Below are 7,422 nucleotides of genomic sequence, written 5' to 3'. Positions count from 1 at the left end.
TTGAATGACATATGTTAAAGTACCTAGCACAGTAACTGGGATACAGTAGACATTTTTAAATGTTGAAAAATAAACAAATGATGTTAAGATGCACTCGAGAAAATTATAGGCACTGATGGCTTAAATTTTTTTCCTATCCTTTTTGGTTAAGGTAAAGATTAGCTAGAGGGTTTAAAGGACACACACACACACACACACACACACACACACACACACTCATTCAGTCATACACATACACAGACATATATATAGTTTTCAAGTCTTTTATTGGTATAGCAATGACTCAACCCAAATTTCAGTCTAAATCAGGAATCAGCAAACATTTTTTTCCGTAAAGAGCTCGACAGTAAATATTTTCTGCTTTGTGGGCCATATCGTCTCTGTCGCATCTCTTCAACTCTGTCCTTTTAGCACAAAACCAACCACAGACAATACGGTAACAAGTGAGCACGGCCATGTACCAATATAAGGACATTTAAGGACATGCATATTTCCATGAGTGAGAGGGCTCTAGTCTGAAGGCACATTGAATGTACAGGCAAGGGAGCTGCCATTTTACTTTCTACGCAGATTTTTGATGCTAAGCCTTGGGAACCTAAGGGTTGAGTCCAACTGCCAAACTCTTTCAGGACAGAAATGAAAACGAAAGGTACTGAGTAAAGAATGGAATCAAATCCACTGTGTTAGCGTGGCTCTGAGAGGCTCATCTACGGCGTCAAAGTAAAGAATTAGCACCTGTACATGCAGAAGGTGAAGGGAGAGAGCCCTTCATCTCCCTATCAGATAAAACAAACAACCACAACAAAACTCACTCCACCACTTTTTACTTTGCTAAATAACCTGCTCTACCTCATTCTGCAAACGTATGAAGTGTCAGACAACCACTTTGCCTGGGTAAAGACTTACTCATATGAGAACAAGAAGTTAGAGACTGAACGTAGTGATAAAAGGTAATTCTAAAGAGCAGGATTTGCCTGTGTCCGGGGGTTTAGGGTTTATAGAATGTTCTACATACACTATTATTTACTGTTCATGACAATCAGGTTGGATATGACATGCCGATTGTTATGCCCATTTTGCAAAAAGAAAATGTGGACTTACCAGAGCTGGCAAGCACCTTGCTGGGGTCGGTAACAGAGCTAATAGCTGATGGCTTGAGATCTGACCCCAGAATCTTCGTCTTGGGGGCTCAGCTCCCCCTTCTGCCATATACTGCCACTGCTTTTTAATGCACTGCTATCCAGTTAACTTGGCTTAAACAAACATTGCGGGAAGGAGAAAAGGTGAAATACATTCAGCGGAGTGATTAATGCTGTTGCAGAGTAATTAAGGTTTTGAATATGATCTGTAACCCATATGGAAGGTGTAATCAAAGCATGAGAGAGGTGACCTGCCCACTATACCCAAAATACTGAGACGGCGATTTTAGGGCCAAATCTTCATTGAAGGGCTGTTTTCCTTACATTAAAAGATTTTCTTTTTTGGTGCTAAAATGTATAATTGCCTTTTCTTCAAATGTCAGACAAATGCATAGCTGGACAGCAATGCTACTACGACTAATATACATAAAACTGGGTATGACTTCAATATTTTAAATAATGCCACATCGAACCCCTTCGCATGCACGCTTTTATCATCAAAAGACAAACCAACTGAAAATATCTGTGCTGTGGGGTTAATTAATAATAGAGGCATTGCTGGATAAAACTATATCTTTACATACATATATATATTTCAAAAGTCATACTAATTTCCACTCCCGCCATAAGCATGTGAGGGTTTTTGTTACCTCACTGTCTTGCCAAAATTGGCTACTAGCAATTTTGTTAATCTTTGCTGATTTGAGATGTAAAAATCGTACGTCATTGTTATTTTAATTTGAATTTCTCTGGACACCAATATTTAGGTCTAGGTGTTAAAGCTGGCTCCCACTTGGAGAAAAAGGTCGCTTGCACCCCAACAGCTAAAATCTGATCAAAGGCAGGTGACAATGACAGGAGAGCATGTGACAAGGACTCCACTTAAAGGGTTCGATGAATTTTCAGAAATAATATGGAAATTTGAGCCAGTGCATAAGGTGTAGTGAACATCACTCATTTTGGATTATCAAGGGGCCACCCCCCTCTGCATGTAAGTTTTTCTTAGTGGCCCTCCTGCTCTCAAAGTTGTCAGTCTGGATGGCTGCTGCAGAGTTGCCTCTCCCAGAGTTGAAGCCTGGGGCAGGAGTAAGCATCTCCTCATTTCATAATGGTGAAGGCATCATAAGCATGGGAGGAATAGAGCCCATGGTAGACTGAGACCCAGTCTTAGTGACATTATTTGAGCTTCCAGATCCGGTAAATTTAGAGCGATTCCTGGAGTTCTCACTTCTGAACGTTAATATTCTTCCTTCTTGCTCAGACTAGCGTGGGTGGGGCTTCTGCCACTTACACTTAAAGGAAGCACAACTATAGCTTCTGACCTCAATTGTTGCCTGCCCGACTTTAAAGTAGGGAGTTCTTATCATCACAGAGCATCATGGCAAGGCCGAAGGGAAAAATCTTAATATATAACAGTAAATTGTTGAATAAGGAGCACAAAAATCGTGATGTGTGTGTACGTAGAAATACACAAACACAAATATATGTACACGCAACTTGTGTATAAATGAGTTAGTGGAAATGGTGGAATTATGGGTGAGCTGAATAATCTCTCTAAGAAAAATAACACATGTTATATTTAGGATTTAATTTTGAAAGAGTAAATTCCAGGTAAATTAAAAATTCTAAATTAAAAATATACAAAAATATAAATTATTATAAGAAAATATAAGAGACTATTTTATAAAAGTTGGATAGTAACAAACTATAGAAATGATTCCTGAAAGTATACACTGCTGGTGGGAATGTAAATTGGTGTAGCCACTATGGAAAACAGAATATGGAGGTTATTCAAAAATTGAAAAATGAACCACCGTATGACTCAGCAATCCTTCTGCTGGGTATCTACCCCCCAAATTTGAAAACCTTTATCCATAAATATATATGCACCCCAATGTTCACTGCAATATTATTCATAGTGGCCAAGACAGGAAACAACCAGAATGCCCTTTGACAGATGATTAGATAAAGAAGATGTGGTGCATATTCACAATGGAATATTACCCAGTCATAAAAAAGATGAAATACTGTCCTTTGTGACGACATGGATGAATCTTGAGAATATCATGCTAAGAGAAATAAGTCAGATGAAAAAAGTCTAGAAGTATAAGATTTCATTCACATGTGGGATATGAAACTGAAAACAACAAATGAACAGGACAAACAAAACCTGGTAGACACAGACAACAGTTTAGTGGTTACCAGAGGGAAAAGGGAAGAGGGGAGGTAGATAAGGATAAAAGGGTCAAATATATGGTGACAGGAAGAGATTTGACTTTGGGTGGTGAGCACACAATGCAATATACAGATAGTGTGTTACAGGATTGTACACTTGAAGCCTACATAATTTTATTAACCAAAGTCACCCCAATACACTTAATTTAAAAAGTCGGATAGGGGAAGGATAGTTCTTTAAGTCAATAATAAAAATGATCACACAAAAATTAAAATTTTATATGACAAAAGATCCTACAGACAAAATCAAAAGGCAAAGGACAGCATGTGTTCATAACAAGTATAACTGACTAAGGTGAACAGTTGTAGCATACCCAGAATTCCTACAAATTAACACAGAAAAAAAGATCTACCACTTAAAAATAGACAAATACTGTACATAAAGGATTTATACAGGAGAAAAGATATTGTGTACTACGAGTAGTCAGGAAAATGCAAACTAAAGCAACTATATACCATGTGCCATAGTTACACTCGATCATTTAAAAAATATTGCTAATATCCAGCATTGGCCAGGTAGTTTACAGTGTTGGGAAGATTGCTAATCATTCCAGTATCTTTGGGTAAAATTTGGTAATATCTGTTAAAATTAAAAATTTGCAAAATATTCACCAGCAATTTAATTTCTGGGAATTTATCCAACGGGGGGAAAGAAAAAGTACCAGAATTAAAGAAATATATATAAAATATTTATTGAAACAGTGCTTATTTTTATCTGCAGACAAAACAAACTGTTTCAAATAATCTAAAGGTTATCAGTATGTGTGTGTGTATGTGTGTGTGTGTGTAGGGGGGAAATAAATTATGATACATCCATATTATGGAATACTATACAGCTATTACAAAGGACCGGGTAGATTTTTTAATACTGGCATGTAAGGATAATAACCATGCCATGTGGCAAAAGTAAGTTACTCAATGAAATTAGAGTATGAGCCCATCTTTAAAAGACATAGGTGTGAAGATGTATATTTACATTAGCAAAGGAAAGAATACGAAAGAGCATAATGGGAATTCCATCTGCCTGGGGTGATACTGGAGATATGAGGGGGTAGGTGGAGAGGGACCATCTATTAATTTTACTTTAGATAGTTCTGTGTTACTTTAATGATTCCAAAAGCCCCGTATTACCTTTTTAATTCAAACGACTAAAATAAAGTTTTTAAAAGGGATAAAATTATCTCTGGAACTTTTAATTAAATATGTTTCTAAAAAGGAAACAGAAAGGAAAGTTAGTTGGTCTTATAACCCGCCTGCCCAGTTTTCATTTGTTCTCTGCCTCTAGGAAAATGCGTCGTGTGGAACATTAAATATACAAGCCTCTTGGCATGGATCCAGTCGGAGCTTGGCCCACTGAAAGTTAATATGGGCTGTTTAACAAAGCATAATTAAATGCACCGAACAACTAAAATATCCATATAATTACCGCAAAGCTGATATAATTGCATACATCTTTTTATTGGATGATATTATTGTCCCTACATAAGCACAAAGATAGCTTAAACAGAACAGACCTCCCAACTCTTTGATTCACCTAAAATTATCCGATTAATCTGCAGATTGCCACTGGGGAAAAAAAAATAATCTTCTATTAAATATCTTTGTTGAAACAGAATCAAGTTATTAAATTCCTATGTGGAAACAGTCATTCCTTACTTTGAGGAAGAGAAAAAAAAATAGGAAAAAGGAAAAAGAAAATAACTGAAATTGCAAGTTCCAATGGAACATTTTCCCTTTATCTAGCTAGGTGAATGTTATGGGTGAATTTTTTGTTGAAATGTTTCCATTTTATTTTTAGAGCAGTTTTAGGTTCACAGCAAAATCGAAAGCAAGGTACAGAGATCTTCCATTACCTCTTGCCCCCACACATGCGTAGCCGCCCCCATTATCAAAATCCCCGCTAGACTGGTCCATTGGTAATAATTGATGAACCTACATAGACAAATCATTATCACCCAAAGTCCCTAATTTACATTAGAGTTCACTCTTGGGGTTGTACATTCTATGAGTGTATAAAGACATGTATCCATCATTATAGACTCATATAGAGTAGTTTCACTGACCTAAAAATGCCCTGTGCTCCCCCTGTTCACCCTTCCCTTCCCCCCTAACCTCTGGCAGCCACTGATCTTATTACTCTCTCCACAGTTTAACCTTTTCCAGAATGTCAGAATCGTTGGAATCGCACAGTACGTAGCCTATTCAGATTGGCTTCCTTCACTTAATAATATGCATTTAAGTTTCTTATGTGCCTTTTCATGACTTGCCAGCTCATTTCATTTCATGCTAAATAACAGTCTGAATGCACTGCCATTTATTGATTCATTCACCTACTGAAGAACATCTTGGTTGCTCCCAAGTTTGGGAAATTAATGGATAAAGCTGCTTTAAACATTCTCATGCAGGTTTTTGTGCGGATGTAAGTTTTCAACTCCTTTTGGTAAATACCAAGGAGCACAACTGCTGGATTGTATGGTAGGAGAAGGTTTCGTTTTGGAAGAGACCACCAAACTGTCTTCCAACCACCAAACCGAATGCGACACTACTTCTATTCCCACCAGCAGCGAATGAGGGTTCCTCGTCAGCATTTGGTGGTGTCAGTGTTCTGGATTTTGGCCATTCTAATAGATGTATAGTAGTATCTCATTGTTGTTTTAATTTCCATTTCCATTTGTTGTTTATTTTGCCAAAAAAAAAAAAAAAGATGAGAACACATTTAAACAAATTATGGTAACCTGTGTTATAAGCTAAATTGTGCCTCCCTGAAAATTCATAGATTGAAATTCTAACCCCTGGTACCTCAGAATGTGACAGTATTGGGGGATAGGGCCTTTAATTAAGTTAAAATGAGGTCATATGGCTGGGCTTGGATCAAATATGACTAGCATCCTTATAAGAAGAGTAGATTAGGACATGGACACACAAGAGGGATGACCATGTGAAGAAACAGGGAGAAGCCGTCTTTAAGCCCACGAGAAAGGCCTCAGAAGAAACCAGCTCTGCCAGCACCTTGATCTTGGTCTGCCAGCATCTAGAACTGTGAGAAAATAAATCTGTGTCCTTTAGCCATTTAGTCTGTAGTACTTCGTTATGCCAGCCCCAGTAAAAACATGCAATGTACGTTATAGGTTATTATGCAGTTACTGACAAGAAGAAACAGGATTTTAATGTATTAGCCCTAAAGATACTCGCAACATATTGCTTGGCTGTATGTACTGTCAATCTTCAAAGATAGAAGAAGCACTGGATAAAGGGGAAATCCTGTAAAGGAAAATCTTTGGGGCAAGATTTGTAGGTCGGTAGTGTATCAGTTATAGAATCATTTTCTTTCTTAGGTGTCTTCTATTTTAAAGAGCTGATATAATTTTTAATCTTGCCATAATCCTTGATGTACCTAAATTAATACTTAGGGGAGGAAGAGAGGAGGCATAAAATTAAAACTCTTTCGAAAGGATGGCATCGTAAGCTGCCTGAATAAAGAAAAAGTCCCGATGTCTAAAACCCGATCTGGAAAACACTGAGTTTCTAATGGCATTTCAGGACAGCATAGAAGGAGCCCTCATCATTTCTAGTCTGGGAGGTACAGGGAGCACTTTCACAGTCTCCTAATCACCATGTCTTGGGCAGAAAAACAGCCGAAAGTGACGTTCACCCCCTAGGAATTCCGGGGGGACACAGCTAGAAGCAGGTCTTGCAAGGGCAAAATGTATGTGACATTATGTGGTTTGTCCTACAAATCCACAATCTATTGTGCATTCGACTCCACAGTATATCTGCAATGGCATTAGTGTAAGATAGCATTTACGGTTCTCTCACTCTAGGTCAAATGAGCATTCCAAGAGATGCGTTTTGTTTTCCCTGCAGTTTGAGCAGCCTCAGAGCACGTTGCCACATGGCCGGGGACAGTTTAGCAAGCTCAGGAGATGCTACTGAGCATCGATTATTTTCTTGCTCTGAAATACCAATGGTCCATGCTCAGTTTTCCTGACCGAAGGTGTTTACCGTGATGAAGATGTGAGAACAATACCTAACATATTTAGCACTTAGT

At 38.0% G+C, this 7,422-nt stretch overlaps 1 pseudogene; it reads right to left on the bottom strand.

The window, feature by feature from the left end:
• Positions 1 to 2,806: 2,806 nt before the first annotated feature.
• LOC111738579 lies at positions 2,807 to 2,875 on the bottom strand (annotated as a pseudogene).
• Positions 2,876 to 7,422: the final 4,547 nt, after the last annotated feature.

Source organism: Pteropus vampyrus, unplaced genomic scaffold, assembly GCF_000151845.1.
Source record: "Pteropus vampyrus isolate Shadow unplaced genomic scaffold, Pvam_2.0 Scaffold40, whole genome shotgun sequence".
Classification (NCBI taxonomy): domain Eukaryota; kingdom Metazoa; phylum Chordata; class Mammalia; order Chiroptera; family Pteropodidae; genus Pteropus; species Pteropus vampyrus.
Note: the sequence above shows the minus strand (reverse complement) of the source record. Positions and strands in the feature narration are given on the sequence as shown.